The 21,597-nt window shown below is 35.8% G+C and overlaps 1 pseudogene; it reads left to right on the top strand.

Annotated features, from left to right (window-relative positions):
* Positions 1-1,715: 1,715 nt before the first annotated feature.
* Positions 1,716-1,842, top strand: LOC145284278 (U2 spliceosomal RNA; annotated as a pseudogene).
* Positions 1,843-21,597: the final 19,755 nt, after the last annotated feature.

Below are 21,597 nucleotides of genomic sequence, written 5' to 3'. Positions count from 1 at the left end.
CACGTTTTTTTTCTTTTTTTAATGTTCTTTTCCTCCTTCGGTATTTTTTTCTTTTCTTTTTTTTTTTTTTTTTTGCTCAACACACCTTCAAAGACCCGGGCTGGTTTCTTATAAAAAACGACGCATATGTATCCGTTGTCAGTCAGGATGGGAAAAGTCACTTTAGTCTTGCATTTAAAAAAAATTTCTTTCACATAAGTTAGAGAAAAGTTAGAATAATTTTCTATGTAATCTGCGAGTTCTCTCTCTTGTTTATTTTTTGTTTTCTTTATTTATTTTTGATATTCGTAATATTTTTATTTTCCCATTGGTGGGATTAAATAACATTTTTATCTTATTTAAGCGACATGCATTGTTATATATATATATGAAAATATGGTTATCTCCCTTGCATATTCTTTTACCTGCACTTGTAAGAAATGAAAACAGACTTGTAAGAAATAACGTCTAATTTTGCAGTAAAATAGTATTAATATAAAACGTTGCAACAATGAAAAAAAAATAGATCAGTCGAATGTTTAATTGGTCTTAATTGTACATTTACTGCATATCCGAAATTAAAAAGTTATTCAGCGCCGATAAGTTTAGATACTTATTTATAGCTCCTTGGGAATCGCGGTTTCATGCATTCTAAAATTATATTGGTCCGTACTTGATTATAATAAATTCCAATGAATATAAAGTGGGATAAAAATGATCTCATATTCGACAGTGATCTCCAATGTGCGAAACCCAGCTTCATAGATACGCACATTGTTGTTCATCGTAATACATTTGAGTAAATAAAAATAGCATCATCTAATGGAAATTTCACTGTTTTCTCTTTTTCTTGCGATAAATGCATTGAATATTGTAATCTGAGTATCTTCTATTATATGATTGGCAAACCACTGTGTTTGAGTGTTCCTGCTACCGTTAAAACCTTTTGGCATCCGCACTAAACAGGCATGATCGTGGTACCGTTAGAAAGAGCAATTTCTCGGACATAAAAACCGAAAGATTACAAAAATAAAATGTCAATTATTTCGTGTAGAAATGTCGTTTTGTTTGAAGGGGGTTATATAAAAACGTTGCTTTTGAGGCTGTTTGCAAATCGCGTTTCGTTCTTTCGTTTTAAAAAGTGTAATTTGCAATTAAATAACATCTGTGTTCTCGTGGTCGCATCCATAACGCTTATCGACTTAAGCTATGCTGAGTCACACCCAGTATTTTTTTTTTGTTTGGCCTACAATATTTTGCTTTCGTTTTCGATTCTGGCCGATGGTATTCAAGTCCCGTTTTTTTTTCTTTTTTTTACGACTGGGCAACGCCGAACCTACGCCTACGCGCTGTGTCACATTTTTAGTCGCGTGCAAGTGACTCTATAAGTCACTCCGTCGGTCGGTCGGTCGGTCGGTCGGTCTGTCCGTAACACTTTTGTGACTAGCCTTTTTGGTTAAGATAAAAGGCCTGTTGTTAATAGATGCTGTTCTTAGCTTTTCTTTGCCTTTTGGCCAAGATCAAAGAATAGTATCTGTCCGGCAGATACTGCAAGCAAAGACCATATGTGAGGGAAACCCCATATATAAGACCTTGGTCAATGTAGAGGCAACCCTTCATACCAATTGTCACTATCCAGCTTCCCTACTTCCGGGGAGTGAGTCCCATTTCTCCTTCACTCCTCACATTAAAAATCGGCCTTGTGCCTAATTTTCTCGGTGGGGGAGCAAATATGTACCCTTTTCTTGGCCTTTTGGCCAAAATCAACGTGTAGTATCTGTTCTTACTAGACGCTGTACTTATTGTGATATAAAGTGGGGGATCACTTTTCTGTATTAATTTAATGTAAAATGATCACCCACTTTACAACCAGTCAGTCTCCAGATCATTCAAGTTGTTTTTAAAGGATTCCAGTTATTTTTTAAGCATTCAAGTCATTCTTAAGATCATTCAATTGATCCTTAAGTTCATTAAAGTTATTCTATATCATTTACTTTTTATTTATTTATGTCATTTCAGCCCATTTTTCGGTCATTTTAGTTTATCTTTAAGAATTTCATGTCAATCCTACATTCACGCATGCATTCATTACACGAGAGCACGCGACTAATGGCTATCGGCCTTGTTTTTTACAACTGGGAACCCCCGGGCGGCCCCATTTTGTTTTAAATAAATAAAACCTGCGTTGTTTGTTTTAATATATTTATTTTAATTTTACTTTTATTTACGGCAAACAAGGAATATTGCTACTTAGATGTGTTTACAGAGATGATATGTATAGAGTTGAGCACCTTGAAGACTGTTCACATCACATTAAAATTTCTGAATGACAGTACAGTTAGAGAGGTAAGAGACTGGGGGAAAAGTAAAATGTTTATCAGTTCGAAGGACGTAAGTATTCGAGTAGGAAGAATCCCAGTATCTGTGAATGAGGTAGGATATTGTAGCTCGTCGGGTTAGTCGAGAGTTTAAATATACCTATGTATTGAACGGATTTTATTCAAATTCCCTTTTTAATATATGGCCTGCTTGGGTAGTAGAACGCCAACTTTCGTAATGTATGTCATTAACGCCTCTGAGTTGAAAAAAATATCGTCATCACTAAGGTCCCAGCAAGCAAGGCTTATTGAAAAGTCGAACTGTCCGCAATAAATAAAATAAAATTTGTAAAAACATGAGAAAACTTTGCGTTAAAAAGGGGATAAAAGACACATGATGATATTAAATATTGAAACAAAAATTTCAAAGCGGAAAAGCTGCATGATTATGCGTTAAAATAATTCAACTTTTTTTCATTTCATGGATTTTAAAGACTAAAATACGTTATTTACTTATAACATAACAGGAAAAAAAGAAATTTACACGATTCGATTTATATAGTAAAACTGACTTCATTCAATATACTAGCATGACCCGTGTACCAGCGTTACCTCCCACCCAACCTGAAATGAAAAAAAAGTACGGTTGTTAGATCCACTGCCCGTCCATTATAATGGCAGGCATATTTTGGTAGTTTGTGCAATAATTTTAGTATGTATTTTAGTTCAGGTACGCCGTTACGAAAAAAGATGTCTATGTTATCATTTTAGTTAGAACGGATTTCTATTTCGATCAATGTGCAGAGGTTGTCCAATCTGAAGAGTGTTTATTCGTAAAGCCGTTATTTACGGCCATCGGGATAAACACCTTTTTCGGTCTGGACAACCAGTAAACAATGGCAGGAAAAGTAAATCCTTCTTAATAAAATAAGAGGGAAATTCTCGTTTCTGGTAAATGCGAATGTGAAAGAAAAAATGTAAAAATAAAAAAATAAGTGCAGAAGATTCAATCCTACATATAGAAAACTCACATCCATTTAAATGTGAAATGTTGTGTTAGTGGTTAATATTATATTATAATTACTGCATTCTATACAATTACGCTGTGTAAAAAAATGTAGGAATTACCAATTGTATGTTAATTCTAGCACGAAAGATAAAGGAATGTTAACTCGGTTCTTAATGAAATAATTACATGGTAAAGTAGGTCCGCCAGGATGAATGACAGGCTTATCAGATAAGCATGGAAAAAATAAAATAATTAACAATGTTAGTTTATTAAGAAAGATAACGGAATATTAATACGTTATTATCTGGTAAATGGATACCTTAAAAAAAATAATACTATAAAAAAAGTGAGTGCAGCAAGAAATGAATATATATATATATATGTTACTTATAGGTACCACCAACATACGCCAGGGTATTAACTCCCTATATGTACCAGGATGTAAGTGAAATTTAATTTGATATTATCATCCTAACTGTTTTTATCATTTAAAAGAAAAAGCTTCAAATAAACTGCTAATAATTTTTAAACTTTTTTACAGCATAAACAAATAATGAAAATGCTAGAATAAAATCCTGTTTATTTTATCGGCATTTGAAAACAAGGTTCTATGTAATGACGTTTTTTGAAGCCGTAAACATGCCCATGTATTAAAAATCTAGCCAAAATCAAATACTAGTTATCCTTTCCTGGAACTGTCGATATTTATTCATTGTTAAATAAACTCGCATAATAAAAGTAAGTTTCATTAAATATATTAGAGAAAATATTTAGTTAGGTGTTCTAAACCCCCCTCCATATTTCATGTGCAGAAAACTAAACAAAATTAAATAGGTCCATAAAGGTTTCTCACCAAATAAATGCGTACCTGGAGAATGAAAAAAGAAAAATAGAAAAACAACGGAAGAAGAAGAAGAAAATAAATATGTTGTGTAATGGCTGTGTTGGATGACCGCGTTCGTGTTGTAAATTTTTAATTTAATCTTTGCAAATCTGTTCGAATAATTTTAGTTCGCTGCTTTATGCATTCCTTAAAGAATGAATCCGAAAAGCGCATGCTTTAGTTAAACTAATCCAAAGAATCGAAGTTTATTCATATATAGAAATTAGGACTCGTTGTCTTCGTTGTAGTTGGCGTTGTTGTCTTCGTCGTAATCAAAATAAGAAAAACTGCAAGGTTAGTTCCGTTAAAACGGTAATGAATTAGTAAATGAGCGTACCGGAACTATACTGAATTTTATATAGTAAGCACGGGTAAATGTAAATTAATTAATTAATAAATAAGTTAAAATAAAAATATGTGACACAATTGCTTAAAAACCCTTTTTTGTCAGTATCGTACGTATTTACTGGGACAGTGCCTTAAGGAAATATCGATAAGCTAAGTTTGTTTATGTATTTGACGCAATCGTAGTAGTGTGCAAATGTGTAAGCAAACCTACATAAAGTTAAGCAATGAACTCTAAGAAAGTGTTATACCGGCCTTTCTATGCATAAGGGAAATTACACCGGTTATATATATATATATATATATATATATATATATATATATATATATATATATATATATATATATATATAGTGCCAGTAATGTCTATACCGGTGAGAACGAGTCACAGTACTCCACTGCTTAGCTGAGCACTAGTCAGTTTTAGCCATATACCTACCTTTGTACCTGTGATATTTTCTCTACCTCAGTCCGGGAGCTTAATGACTAAAATTGGCACAAGACTTTTCCATCCATGATGTAGAGTAGGATGTGTTCCCTTTCGGGAGAACGCCTGCGCGTGATGTCTTTTAACGTGGGGAGACTGATGCGCCTGCAGCCACCACACGGCCCCTTGGCAGAGGAGGGCCTAATTCCAATGGCATGGAGAACCACGACGACTTGAAACTCTCTTCTGTTGCAGCCTTCATCCGCCTTCAGTGCCGTTGTGTCATTATTGTCATCATCCGCCGCATCAGCCGTTGAGGTCTTTTGGATCACTCTTTGTCTGGAACCTCCTCTTCAACCTTACCGCCATGGGTGGCCCTACCAGGAGCCTAGGCTCCGGACGGCATCGCTCTCATGTTCATCGGAACACACAAGGTTCTCCACCACGACAATGTGGCGATCTAGGGAGGTATAAGGACAATATCAAAGCAAATCTAAAGCGGTTTCACATGGACCTTGAGACATGGGAGGACGTGGCTGGCAGCAGGTTGGCATGGAGGAGCGCTGTCCACGCAGGTGCTGCGCTTTATAGTAGTGACCTAAATCAAGCTGCTGAGGATAAACGCAAGCACAGAAAGGACAGATTATCAACCAGACACACCCAACCCCACTCCACCACCACTACCTTGATCTGCCCAAATTGCACAAGACAAATTGGGTCTAGGATTGGGCTCTATGCTCACCTGAGGACCTACAGAAGCCACAAGGGAGGACAGTCTTACTCGGACACGAGTGACCGCCGATGATGATGATGACCTGTGATATTAATAAACTTCGTTTGTTAAACCAACCTCGACTTGACTTTCTGTTACTATTGTGTTACGACACAACAGATTGGCGACGACGGAATCAAAACAATATCACTGCAAACAATCAGCAAAAGTTATTGACATACAAGGATTCGCGAGATTTTTTACGGCAAAAACACCTTTGTCATTTCAAACAGATATTTAGATGTGCAAGGATTAACAGCAAATTAATTACTACAATAGTAATGTGACGATGTTATAAAAGAAACAAACCCAAAGACTTGCTGTCAAAAAACCTACATAATATGGTCAATTATTTAAATAATTGAACAGACTGACACGAGTGTTTCGAAAAATAAAAGAGAAAAATTAAAGGTTCAGTGTTTTCTTTTTGTGAACAAGAAACAATTTTTTTTCAAGGTTCCTCTTTAAATGACTTGTTCAAATTTACTATCACAAATTCGAGTGGTTATTTCTGATATTTGAACAAACACGTTTGACTATTTATTAGTAAGACGACCATCAAATTTGGCAAGAGAAGGAGAAACGAAATGTGAAAGAACCAGAGTATATATATTCGTAAGCATTAGTGCTTATAAAAGACCTGTTAAATAACCAAGTCATATTGTGCAAAACATAGAGGTTAAAAATAAAATAAAGTGGTTTTCTCATACAAAAACAGACTCGTTAAAAAGCGAAAGGATTTATTGTTTGCTACGTAAAACCACGTACAAGTGAAAAAAGAAAAGAAAAAAGATATTTTTTTTTTACAAATGTTATTTCGACGGACTTTATTTATTACAAGAAATATCGCGTACAACAAATTAAATTTCTAAAAGTACTCTTTTATTAACTGTTATGCTTCAAACAATAGAATTGATGTAAGAAAAGCTGGATATACTCTTTTGCCTACGAAATAATATTGGGCAAACTGATTTTTTTTTTATTGCGAGTGTTAATTATTTCGTAAATTAAATTCGTTACGATGGACGCCGAGTGCAGAGAGTCTCTTTTGCAATTATTCAAATTTCAAACAGAACAAAACCTTGTCTTGCAACAAATACAACTTGAAAGTGAAAAGAAATTTTAAAAAAGACAACAACAGAAACATTTTAAAATTATCTTGATGAAAAAACCAGGAAGAACAAAGGCGAATTCTGGAAGCAACACAATTATCGAAAGCAAACGAGAATCATAACGCATTCTCGCAGACGGCTGTGTCGATCGCCATTGAAAACTTCAATTATAAACCAGATATCACTTTTGCCCATTTCTATAGGAGATATGAAGATATTTTGTATCGGATTGCAGTACATGCACAGACGCTAAAAAAAGTTAGGCTTTTGCTAAGAAAATTGAGAAGAGCCGAACATACAAAGCTCGTTAATATTATTCTCCCCCAAAAAATACCAGTGAGTTGAACTTCCAAGAGACAGTTACGCTACTAACAGAACTGGTTTCTACAAAAACATCTCTTTTTTTTCACAGGAGATATAAGTGTATGAATGCCACCAGAAGAGAGGAAGAGGACTACACTACTTATGCAAATATAGTAAACAAGCATTGCGACGACTTTCAACTAGAGGAATTGTCTTGCGATAATTTTGAATGTTTAATTTTTGTGCAAGGGCTGGTCTTAAATAAAGACGCTGAAATAAGGTGTCGTGTTTTAAATAAACTTTAAAACGAGCCGAATTTAAAACTATAAAGCTTAGAACGGGTTGTTGCGTTGAAACAGGACAGTCCTGACATCGCACATTAATAAGATCCATAAGACGAAAAAATTGACTTAACAAAATAACCAGAGGAATAAAAAGGGAAGAAAATCCACCTAGACCCTGTTGGAGGTGTGGAGAAAACATTGGTACAATAATTGTCCCTACAAATTTAAACAATGTGACATATGCTACCAGAAAACACATAAGATATCACATTGTAGGAAAACATTTGGAAGAAAGAGGACATCCATTAAACTTACAACAATTTACCTGAAGAACAAAATATCCGGAAATATGTACAGGTTAAAATATATAAATAGAAAGGTCTGACATTTCCATTATTAATGTGCATACATGGAAAAATTTTGGGAGACCTGCTACGATTAAATCACATTAAACGGCGAGAAGCGTTAGTGGTGAAACACTCATTTTCGAAGGAGAATTATTGACGAATATTTCTTTTCAGAATAAGATCGAAAAAGCTAAATAGTTGTCATACAGAAATCAAGTAACGTCTTTGGAACTGATCTGTACGATAAGTTAAGATTATGGGATCTGCCGTTAAGATCTTTTTGCCAAAAGGTTGAGAATTCGAATGTGGAGGTAAAAAAAACTTAAGAGGGAGTTAAAAAAGAAATTTCCGGACGTATTTTCAGGCGATCTTGGAAGCTTTATAAAAGCAGTAGCAAAATTTGAAGTCAAAGCAAATGAACAGCCAGTGTTCAGAAAGTGTTCCATACGCCGTTATAGAACAAGTAGATGATGAATTAGAAAGACTCGAAAACATGAGTGTAATTGAAAAATTGACCATAGTGGGTGGGCTGCACCAAGAGTTTACATTAAGAAGAGCAAAGAGATTCGGGTTTGTGCCGACTTCTCAACCGGCTTAAACAGAGCATTACATGAGCATCATTATCCGCTCCGAGCCCTGAAGAAATATTTGCGAAACTGAGTGGAGGGAAATAGTTTTCTAAACTCGCCCTCAGTGATGCGTATTTGCAAGTTCCAGTCGATGAGGAGTGTTCAAAGCTGCCATGTATCAATACTCATAAGGGATTGTACAAGTTTAATAGACTTCTTTTGGGGGTCAAAGTCGCCCTTGCGATTTTTCAGCAAATTATGGACATTATGTCAAATGGATTGGATTTCGCAGTAGGGTAACTGGACGATGTGTTAATGGACAGTGCTAGTAAAGAACAACACAAGGATCATGTAAACTAAGTATTCGAAAGCGTCCAGGATTATGAATTTGAACTAAAACAGGAAAACTGTACGTTTTTCATGAGGAAAATAAAATACTTGGGTTAAATCATCGATGAACATGGAAGAAATCCGGACCCGGATAGATTAAGTGCAATAAGACACATGCCTACTCCAGAAAATATTGCTTCTCTAAAATGTTTCTTAGGGTTGGCGAATTACTACAATGTATTCGTGCCAAGTATGCATGAACTAAAATCACCCTTTAATGAACTGTTAAGGAATGACCAAAAATGGATCTGGGCGCAAGAGTATGAAGAAGCATTTCAGGAAATTAAAGGTATATTGACATCTGACTTGTTCTGGCACACTATAATCCCAAGCGTGATATTGTAGTTGCAAGAGATGCCAGCGCCTATGGCATAAGAGCATGCATATTACACAAAATGGATAATGGAAAAGTAAAACCCATAGCCCATGCATCCCGGGCACTTTTGCCAGCTGAAAAAGATACTCGCAAACTGAGAAAGAAGCGCTAGCCATTATATTCCTGGTAAAGGTATTAAGGAAATGTCATCGTTTCATGCTCAGTAAGGAATTTCTATTACAAACAGATCACAAACAATTATTAACGATTTTCGGATCGAAAAAAGGACTACCACAACATGCGGGGAGTAGACACCAAAGACAGGGCACCATGCTTGTGAACTACAATTTTCAAATGGAGTATGCACCATCTAAAAAACTTAGTCATGCACACGGGTTATCAAGATTAAAACCTAAGCAGACAGAACCATTGGGGAATATGGTAATAACAGCTATTCAAGCGGGAGATGAGGTAAAAAAAAATAGTTTGTGACACGATAGGAGAACTTCCAGTAACGCTTGATGAAATTAAGAGTTAGGCATAGGTGGACGAATTTATTATAAGCACGAAAGAAAAAAAGAAAAAATAACAAACTGGATGAGTAAATCTATTCAATTTGCGATAACGTTCTGTTATATAGCTACAGGGTTGTAATTCCTGCAACACTACGAAAAACGAATGCTCAAGGAATTCCATGGGGGACATCCACGCATATCAAGAATGAAAATCCTTATGCACTCTTTCAGTTTTCTGGCCAAACATTGATAAGAGTATCAAAGAAAAAGTCAGGGAGTGTAGAGGATGAGCATTAGCTATGAAAGCTCCTCCGACTCAATTCGGATCGTGGGCAAAACTTGACGGACCCTGGTCAAGAATTCACTTAGACTTTGCGCGGGACCGGTAGAGTGGTTCTATTATCTCATTGTTGTAGGCCGCCTATCTAAGTGGCCGAAAGTACTAAAATTCAAAAACATCAACTCCGAGGCAACTATTAACTTCATGTATGCGCTATTCGCTAGGTTATGGTTAGTAGACTCCATCGTCACAGACAATTGAACTCAATACACGACTACTGAATTTAAATATTTTTGTGAGGATCATCTAATCAAGCATCTAAACATTCCACCATAGCACCCGAGAAGTAACGGACAGGCGGGGAGGCCTGATTGTACATTCAAGAGAGCTCTGAAAAAAGCTAGTGGATCACCGACTGATAAGTCAATCCTGCAGTGTTGCAGGTTTACAGGGGCACGTCGAATGCATTCGGCCAGATTTAATGACGTCACTTAGTTATATTACTTTAGTGTTTAGACTATCTTATAACGAATGTCGGTAATAGAGCATAGAAGCTGTTTTACTAGTTCAGAAGTATTTTTAATGAAAGATCTCACTTTGTCCTTAATTATGTAAAATTTTTGAATAAAGAATCTACTTATATAAAATTCTAACAATCAAATCTTAAAAATCAAAAAATAATGCACAGAAAATACTGCAAAAATATTTTAATCGAGTTTGTTTGAAATTAATAACTTACGTAAAACCTGATATATGGGCATATAATCTAATATATAAACGGCTATTAGTCTGTGTGTCTGTCGATCTGTCTGTGTGTCGTCTGTCTGTCGATCTGTCTGTATTCTATATTTTTAAACTTTATTCCCTCCGAAACTAAAAGTCGCAGAGCGGAGCTAGGGCCCCCAAATTGGTTGGATTTTTACAAGCTGTTTATTTGTCGGTCTTCCGCCGGTTAAAATTGTTTTTAAAGGGGTCAAATCGTTAAACATTTTGTACATTAATCTTAATTTATTTTTTTAAATTTTTAATCGATTTATATGCGTGTCATCTTTGGTAGATTGGTAATATCACCAGCTTGAATGATTCGGTTTCGATTCTAGTTGACGTACATAAATACTATGGTAATTATTCCTTTGAAATCACGATTATAATAATATATAGGAAAACTGAACAAATTAAAATATCATCCAAACTCTACAACAAATGCATTAATGAATCTTACTTTCTGGGCTGTTTTAAAACTGTTTCTGTGGTACCAGTATTCAAGAATTCTGGCGAAAGAACTGACCCATTAAATTATCGCCCTATTAGCCTCCTCCCACTTTTTGCCAACATATTTGAGACTTTAATTAACCATGCTCTAGTCCAGCACCTTACAGATGCTAAACTTCTGACCGACCAACAATATGGATTTAGACAAGCCCGTTCCACGGCAGACATCCTCACTGTAATCTCTGAACGCATATACCATTCACTGGGCAAAGCGGGAGAGGGCAGAGCGGTAGCTCTAGATATATCCAAATTTTGACAGGGTATGGCATGAGGGTCTCCTCAGGAAGATTAGATCATACGGTATCACTGGTAGAATACTTAACATAATTAAATCCTTCTTAGATAAGAGAAAAATCCAGGTTGTCCTCGACGGTCGTACATCTAAACAATATGATATAAATGCGGGAGTGCCCAAGGGGTCTATCCTTGGACCTCTGCTGTTCCTGATATTCATAAATGACCTCCCCGACAAAATTGCCTCTGAGATGGGTATATATGCTGATGACACCACACTCTATAGCAGGCACGACAGGAAAACAAATGAACATATATCTAAAGTAATGTCAGAAACACTAGAGGATGACCTCCAATCAGTAGTGGAATGGGGACAAAAATGGATGGTCACGTTCAATACCGCCAAGACAAAACTGGTTTCATTCAATAATTACAAGAAACCTTCTCTACCACTTATAGCAATGGCCAACGACTCTTTATCTGAGAGTACGTCTCTCAAGCTCCTTGGCCTAATGTTCACAGGAAACATGAGCTGGAACAATTACATCGAGAGCATTGGCAGGGCCGCTGCGAGGAAGGTGGGCTCTCTCTACCGTGCTAGAAAACTTCTAACACCCGAAAGTATCCTGTATCTCTACAAGGCCACAATTCGCCCATGTATGGAGTATTGCTGTCATATTTGGGCTGGTGCATCTGCTACTAGTCCCTCGCTCCTTGACAGGGTTCAAAAGAGAGTCTCAAATCTGATAGGCCCTAAACTGGCATCTAAGCTTCAGCCTCTGTCCCATCGTCGAAACGTTGCATCCCTCTGCCTGTTCTACAAGTATTATAATGGTGAATGCTCTGATGAACTGCAAGCACTTGTGCCCCCAGTACGTAAACACCCTTGACAGACCCGACAAGCTGCAAAATCCCACCCCCACACTGTAGAGATACCTAGATGTAAAAGATCTTTCTACTCCAGTAGTTTCTTCCCCAGAACTGCTAGACTTTGGAATTCCATTCCAGGTCACGGCTTCCCCAACTGTACTGACATGCATAAGTTCAAGTGCAACGTGAACCAACATCTCGCTGCCCAAATCCCTACATAGTACCCCAGTAGATGTTTCCCCTGATAGTAGCCCCCTACACCAAAGTGGCAATGTGCCTTGTTTGGGGTGAAAATGTAATAAAAAAAAAGAAAAGTATTTTACGGCAGAGCAAAGCCGGGCGAGTGCCCTAGGTAAAAAGGCTATATGTCTCTCTATCCGTCTCTATATTTTCAAACTCTATCCTCTTCGAAACTGAAAGCCGCAAAGCTGCGCCAGGGGGCTCAAATGATTAGATGTTTTTACGAAGCGTTATTTTTCTGCTTTTTAGCCGGTTAAAATAGATTTTAAGGGGCCAAAAAGAGAAAATCGTAATACATTTTGCACATTAATCCTAGTTTATTTTTAATTTAAAACAGTTCATAAGCCTGTCACGTTGGTACAGTCGTAACGTCACCAGCTTTGAATGCTACAATTTTTTAGCTTTCGATTCTAGCTCCGTAATATTATATACAAAATCTCGGCGAATCAAAGTATCATACTTACTTGCTATATACATATGTGTGTGTGTGTGTGTGAGAGACCGTATATATGTTTTTATGTGTGTAATAGTCAGTAAAATTGAATTTAAAAATTAAAAGAACACGCAAGTGATGTTTAGTTATCGTTTATATATATATATATATATATATATATATATATATATATATATATATATATATATATATATATATATACTAGCATGAGTGCCCGGCGGTGTCCGGTTGTTTTGAAGTGTGTGTTAAGCAAAAAAAAAAAAAAGCGGTAGTAGGAAGCCAGGCTCGAACCCGTACCGCGAAGGAGGAAAAGAACGGGGAAAAACGTGACGTCTTTGCTGTTACGAACACTGCTAAACCGGAAGTGACGTAGGTTTAAATTAAGGCTAGACAATCGAGAAGACGGGATGACTTTCGAAAATATCGGATAAAAAAGCGACCCTTCCCTGTAGAAAAGTGCCCAGTTGAGGTGGCAGAAATTAATATTTTCAGCCAATTATTCGGTATTTGTGTTCTGAAGAGCCGAGCTTCAAAACGATACTGATCTTGGAAAAATCCGTCGCCTCTACCGAAAGTTTTAGGCAGACATGCAAACATACATACATCCATTTATATATTGGTAGCTCAAATTTTCTACCCAAACCGATGACTAAGCTTGCCCTATCTCTGAATACCCTTTATGTAAAATATCAATTTTAGACCAGAAATTGTCTGAGTAATTTGGTAGAGATCGCGGTGGTCAAATCTTTTTTTAAATTTGAACCCTATTATGTTTTCTTAACATTTATTGTTTTGGGCTAAAATCAAGTTATTAAGTCCAAGGAGCCTATATCTAAAATTTCAATTGTTTATACCAAAAATTGTCGGAGGAGTTTGGTAGAGATCTGAAAGGTCAAATCGTTGAACTTTGACCCCTTAGCAGCAAAATATCGGATAATGATGATTTTCCCTAATCCCAGTACCCTGTATATCAAATTTCGAGTCTGTAGACTTTAAATTGACAGAGTTATTGTGTAGAGAAATGTACACAGACCCACACACAGACACACAAACACTTTCACTTTTATATATATATACCCATATATATATATATATATATATATATATATATATATATAAATATAAATATATATATATAGTAAAACAAATTTGAATTTCCTCTAAAGTTGGACTTCCTCTAATTTGAACTTCTTCTATACCTGGACTTTCTCTAAACTTGAACTGCCTCATTGAAATTGTATTAGCATATTTGATGCGGGGTTGCATTAAAACTGTTTACATGGTTTAGTGAGGCATTGCGCAGAAATGTTAATATTGGTACTATGTAATTAATGTAAATTAGCCATTGATGATTAATTTACACTAACTGTAATTTTTTTTCAGGTTGCTATATTTAAAATAATGTTAAACAACCCATCACAATGGCTTGCAACTCTAAAAGAAAACAAATGACACTGTCTTTACTCGAAAAATATCAAATTATAGAAAAATTAGATGCTGGTGTTGAAAATAGCGTTATATTGAGAGATTCTAAGATTGGAAGAAGTACACAGTTTTTCATCAAAAATAAAAAGGAGGAAATATTGAAGGTTGCTCCTTTCTCTCCAAATAAAAGACATGTCAAAAGAAGGATTCTTCGAATACCGAAGCAAGTTGAATTCGATCGAATATGGCATGAGTGGTTTGTAGCAAAACGGAATGAAGGTGTAGCAATATCTGGACCCATGTAAATTGCTAAAGAAAAATCGCTTAATCGCAAAATCGTTGAATATCGCGGAAGATATGAAATTCAGTAAAGGCTGACTTAGGAGCTTTAAGCGTAGTCATGGTATAAGACTACTAATAATGTCAGGCGAACCATTGTCTGCTAATACCCACGCAGCATCAAATTATTGTGACAAATTCAAGACAATAATTGCCGATTATGGTTTAACACCAGAGGATGTTTACAACGCTGATGAAAGTGGCGTAAATTAGAAGAGCTTACCTACAAAAACATTAGCCGGATGCGAGGAGCAGAAAATAAAAAAAAATCAAATTAAATAAAGAAAGACTAACAGTGATGGTATGCGCTAATGCTTCTGGAACTCATAAACTTAAGCCTCTTGTCATCGACAAATCAAAGTGTCCCCGAGCATTAAAAGAAGTTTCGCTTTTGCCAGTGTCCTATTATACTTCACGAAATGGATGGATGAATCTACAGTTGTTTAAAAAAATATTTTTGCAAGACATTGTGCCAGTTGTTCAGAGGCATTTTCTTAAATGACGTAAACCTGATTCAAAGTGCTTGCTTCTGTTGGACAATTATAGAGCACATCCTCCTGAGCCAGAACTAGTGTCATTTTGCGGGAATATTTTGTGTGCTACTTACCAACTAATGTGACTTCTATCATCCAACCTATGGATAAAGGGATTATTTTGAACTTAAAATCTACAGAAATGATTTCATGATGAATATTATAAGTGGTACCGTGAGTATAAGCGGTTTTCAGCGCCATTTTACTATCAAAGGATGCCATAATTTCTCTCGCAAGTGCATCGAATCAAGTTCGATCAAGCACATTAACAAAAGCAGGGGTAAATTTTGCCCAGCGCCAAAGGCTTCTGAACTGAAAGAATAAGAGAATACATCTGGTCTAGAAAAAATTCTTGAAACCAAACAGATAATGAATAACCACGCTATTCTTAAATCACTTAATGCAAATGATATTGAAGTGTGGCTGCAACAAGATGAGGAAACTACTGATCAATATCATGAAGGCAGTAACGGTGATGAAAATAGCGATAGCTCTCATTCTCTTGACCCTAATGTAAATAACCAAGAACACTCTGATGAAGCAATGTCATGGGACGATGCAGAAAAGTCTATGGAGACGGTTATAAAATTTCTAGAATAAAGTCCTTACTTTAGTGACAACTATGTTTTGCAAGCAATGTCACTCCGAAGAGATATAATAATAAAGAATCTACAGAACTAAAAAATTGTAGATTTTTGTGATCGCTTACGGAATACAATGGCAGCGCCTGAGAGCTCAATCGATGAAAATAGAAACTGCAATGAGACTCATTCAATGAATTACTAAAAAACTGTATTTTACATAAATGTATGATTTCTGTAGATGATAACTAAGGTAATAAATATCTAACAAGTAAGAATAGATTTAATTTACTTTCAAAGGGTTTTTTTCCTAGTAATAATATTTAACAATTCTTACTTGCAATATATCGTAAACTCAACATAATATATACTTGAATTATCATATAGCAATGAATTTTATTTCCTATGTATTAATTGTAAGAAAATTAAAGTTGACTACAGCACATTTTTTTATCACGAAACTTGAACAGCATCCTCTAATTTGAACTAAGCGGATGTTCAAATTATAGGAGTTATATTGTATAAAAGGCAAGTCCTTCGCGCTCTAATATTTGTAATTGAATCCTGGATTTTCTATACCAAATTTATGGTCTAGAGACTCAAGGTTTGACATAAGGCGTATTGAGATTTGCGAACAGTTTTCGGCCAGAAATATAGCTGCCAAGGAGGTCACCGTTCAACAATTTGTTTTTTGAAACTCTACAAAATTCATCCGCCAATTTTGGGTCTAAACACTTGGAATTTAAAATGTAGGTTACTTGGCCATGGATCCAACTTTTTAAATCGATTTGAGCACCCAAAACATAAATGTTAAGGGGTCAAAATTGGGTTAAAAGATTAAAAAAATGAAATCTGTGGTCTCTACCAAATTACCCAGCCAATTTCTGGTATAAACATTTGAAAGTACATAAAGGTTATTCAGAGATACGACAAGCTTTGAATCAGTTTTGGTCAAAAATGTGAGCTGACAAGGAGTCACAGTTCAAAACGTTTGATATCGCGGTCTCTACCAATCTACTGAGCAAATTTTGGGTCTAAACATTTGAAATTTATACATAACGGATATTCAGTCATGCAGCAAGAAGTTTTCGGGCGAAAATTAGGCTGCTAAAAGCTCAAAGTTGAAAGAGTTGACCATTTTAGATTCTACTAAATCAATCCGTCAACTTTGGGTGTAAACACTTGAAATTTTAGATGTAGGTAACTTGGACACAGGAAAAAAATTATTTGAGACCAAAATAATAATTATTTAGGGGTCAAAATTGTGGTAAAAAATTAATGAAAATGAAATATATATATATATATATATATATATATATATATATATATAATTATTGGTATAAACGTTGATAGACATATAACTTTGTTTGCCTCGATTTCATTTGACCATCTCGGGGAAATACTATTCCATTATTCACGTTACATATACATATTTGTGTGTGTGTGCGCGCATATATATATATATATATATATATATATATATATATATATATATATATATATATATATATATATATATATATATATTAGCATTTCAGCCCCGCGTTGCCATGGTGTTTGGTGGTATATATTAAGCAAAAAAATAAATATATAAACAAAAGCGGTCAATTTTTTAAAGTTTGACACCTATTATAACCCCTTAATGTTTATTATTTTGACTCAAATCAAGTTAATAAATTAGCTCCATGTCCACGGAACCTATATATAAAATTTCAAGTGTTTAGACCAAACATTGTCTGAGGAGTTTGGTAGAGTTCTCAAAGATCAAATCGTTGAACTTTGACAACTTTACAACCAAATTTCTGGCCGAAATGAATTACAAAAATTTTCCCAAATCTCATTACCCTGTATATCCAATTTCGAGTCCGTAGACTTAAAATTGACAAAGTTATTGCGTATGGAAATGTACACACACAGACACAGAGACACAATGATACACAGACACGTTCACTTTTATAGATATACTAGCGTTTCAGCCCGGCGTTGCCCGGATGTTTTGATGTGTATGTTGATCCAACAAAAATAATGGTCGTAGGAAAGCGGGTTCGAACCCGTACGGCGAAGGAGGAAAAGAACGAGTGAAACAAACCTGCCGTCTTTGCGGTTACGACCACCGCCAAACCTGAAGTAACTTGTGTTAACATTTAGGCTAGCCACTCGAAAGGAGAGGATATCTTTCAAAAATATCGGCGAAAAAAAGCCACCTCCCCTGAAGAAAAGTGCATTTGTCGTATGAAAAGTGGAACTTCAAAGCGACACTAATCTTGGGGAAATCCGTCGACTCTGTCGAAAATTTCAGGCAAATATGCAAACATAATACATACATACATTTATATATTGGTAACTAAAAATTTTCGACCCAAACTGGTGACTAAGCATGCCCTATCTCTGAATACCCTTTATGTAAAATTTCAAAAGTTTAGACCAGAAATTGTCTGAGTAATGAGAGAAGAGACCGCAGAGATCATTTTTTTTTAATTTGACCCCTATTATGGCCCCTTAAAATTTATTGTTTTGACCCAAACAGAGTTATTAAGTTAGATCCATGTCCAAGGAACCTATATCTAAAATGTTAAGTGTTTAGACCTAAAATTGTCGGAGGAATTTGGTAGAGCTCTCAAAGGTCAAACCGATAAGTTTTGACCAATTTACAGCCAAATTTCTGTCAGAAAAACGATCACGTAATTTCCCAAATTTCAGTACCAAATTTCGAGTCTGCGGAATTAAAATTGACAGAGTTATTGCGTAGGGAAATGTGCACACACAGACACAGAGACACAAAGATACACAGACACGTTCACTTTTATAGATATACTAGCATTTCAGCCCGGCGTTTCCCGGGTTTTTGGATGAGTATTTTGAGCAAAAAAAAAGTGGTAGTAGGAAGGCAGGCGAAGGGGGAAAAGAACGGGAGAAACAAACCTGACGTCTTTGCAGTTTCGACCACCGCCGAACCTAAAGTTACTTATGTTAACATTAAGGCTAGACATTCGAAAGGGGAGGATTACTTAAAAAAATATCGGCGAAAAACGCGATTTCCCCCCGTAGAAAAGTGCTTAGGTGAAGGTGAAGATATTAATGTTTTTAGCCAATTTTTCGATATTTGTCGTATGAAAGGTCGAACGTCAAAACGATACTGATCTTGGAAAAATCCGTCGCCTCTGTCGAAAGTTTTAGGCAGACATGCAAACATACATACATACATATATTTTCATATTGGTAACTAAACATTTTCGACCGATGACTAAGCTTGCCCTACTTCTGAATACCCTTTATGTAAAATTTCAAATGTTTAGACTAGAAATTGTCAGAGTAATTAGGTAGAGACCGCAGAGGTCAATTTTTTAAAACTTTACCGCTATTATGACCTCTTAAAATTTATTGTTTTGGGCTCCAATCAAGTTATTAAGTTAGATCCATGTCCAAGGAACCTACATCTAAAATTTCATATGTTTAGACACAAAATTGTCGGAGAAGTTTGGTAGAGTTCTCAAAAGTCAAATCATTTAACTTTGACCGCTTAACAGCCAAATTTCTGGCCGAAAACCGATCAGATAAATTTTCCTTAATCTCAGTACCCTGTATATCAAATATCGAGTTTGTAGACTAAAAATTAACAGAGTTATTGCGAGGGAAAATGTACACAGACACCCAGACCGACAGACAAACACACACGCAGACACACAGAAACGTTCACTTTTATAGATATACTAGTATGTGTGCCCGGCATTGCCCGGGTGTTTGGAGGTGTATGCTGAGCAAAAAAACAAAAACAAAAAAGAAACGCCTATTTTTTAAACTTTGACCCTTATTATGACTCCTTAACATTAACTGTTTTTGCCTCAAATAAAGTTATTAAGTTAGATCCATGTCCAAGTAACCTATATCTAATATTTCCTATGTTTAGACTCAAAATTGTCGGAGGAGTTTGGTAGAGTTCTCAAAGGTCAAATCGTTGAACTTTGACCCCTTAATAGCCAAATATCTGGCCGAAAACCGATCAGATATATTTTATTAAATCTAAGTACACTGTATATCAAATTTTAAGTCTACAGACTTAAATTTTACAGTTATTGTGTAGGAAAATGTACACAGACAGACACTCAGACATGTTCGCTTTTATAGATATACTAGCATTTTAGACCGGCGTTGCTCGTGTGTTTGTATGCGTATGTTGAGCAAAAAAAAAATGTGGTAGTAGGAAGGCAGGCTCGAACCCGTACCGCAAAGGACGAAAAGAACGGGGTAAAACCTAACATTTATGCTGTTACGACCACTGCCAAAGGGGAAGCGACATTTTTTCAAATTAAGTCTAGACAATCTAAAGGAAAGGATAGCTTTAAAAAATATCGGCTAAAAAAGTGACCCCCCCCCGTAGAAAATGCGTAGTTGAAGGGGAAGATAATAATGTTTTTAGCCAATTTTTCGATATTTGTCGTATGAGATGTCGAACTTAAAAACGATACTGATCTTGATAAAATGTGTCGCCACTATTGAAAGTTTAAGGAAGACATGCAAACAGACATACATACATTTATATATTGGTAACTAAAAATTTTCGACCCAAACTGATGAGAAAGCTTGCCCTATATCTGATTACCCTTTATGTAAAATTTCAAATATTTAGACCAGAAATTGTCTGAATAATTTGTAAGAGACCGCAGAGGTCAATTTTTATTTAACTTTGACCCGTGTTATGACCCCTTAAAAGTTATTGTTTTGGGTTCAAATCAAGTTATTAAGTTAGATCCATGTCATAGGAACCTATATCTAAAATGTAAAGTGCGTAGACCCAAAATTATCGGAGAAGTTTGGTAGAGTTCTCAAAGGTCTAATCGTTGAACTTTGCCCCTTATTCGCTAAATTTCTAGCCAAACATTGATCACATCGATTTTCCCAAATCTCAGTACACTGTATATCAAATTTCGAGTCTGTAGACTAACAATTGATAGAGTTATTGCGTAGGGAAGTGTACACACACACACAAACACACACAAACACAGAGACACGTTCAGATTTCTATATATACTGGCATTTCAGCCCGGCGTTCCCAGGTGTTTGGATGTGTCTATTGAAAAAAAGAAAGCAAAAAAAAAAATAACTGTTACTAGGAATGCAAGCTCGAATCCGTACCGCAAAGGAGGAAAACACGGGGTAAAAACGACGTCTATGCTGTTATGACCACCGCCAAACCGGAAGCGACATTTTTTTTAATTAAGGCTAGACAATCTAAAGGAGAGGATAACTTTAAAAAATATCGGCGAAAAAAGTTACCCCGCTGCCCTGTAGAAAACTGTCTAGTTTAAGGGGAAGATATTAATGCTTTTAGCCAATTTTTCGATATCTGTCGTATGAAAGGTCGAACTTAAAAACAATACTGATCTTGGTAAAATCCGTCGCTTCTATTGAAAGTTTAACGCAGACATGCAAACATACATTTATATATTGGTAACTAAAATTTTACGGCCCAAACTGATGAAAAAGCTTGCCCTATCTCTGATAACCCTTTATGTAAAATTTCAAATATTTAGACCAGAAATTGTCTGAATAATTTGTAAGAGACCGCATATCCATGCCCAAGGAACCTATATCTAAAATTTAAAGTGCGTAGACCCAAAATTGTCGGAGGAGTTTGGTAGAGTTCTCAAAAGTCTAATCGTTGAACTTTGACCCCTTATTCGCCAAATTTCTGTCCCTAAACCGATCACATCGATTTTCCCATATCTCAGTACCCTGTATATCAAATTGTGAGTCCGAGTTATTGCGAAGGAAAATGTCCACAGATGCACAGACAGACCGA

This window comes from Euprymna scolopes, chromosome 8 (genome assembly GCF_053919585.1).
Source record: "Euprymna scolopes isolate OS-2025 chromosome 8, ASM5391958v1, whole genome shotgun sequence".
Taxonomy (NCBI): Eukaryota; Metazoa; Mollusca; class Cephalopoda; order Sepiida; family Sepiolidae; genus Euprymna; species Euprymna scolopes.
Note: the sequence above shows the minus strand (reverse complement) of the source record. Positions and strands in the feature narration are given on the sequence as shown.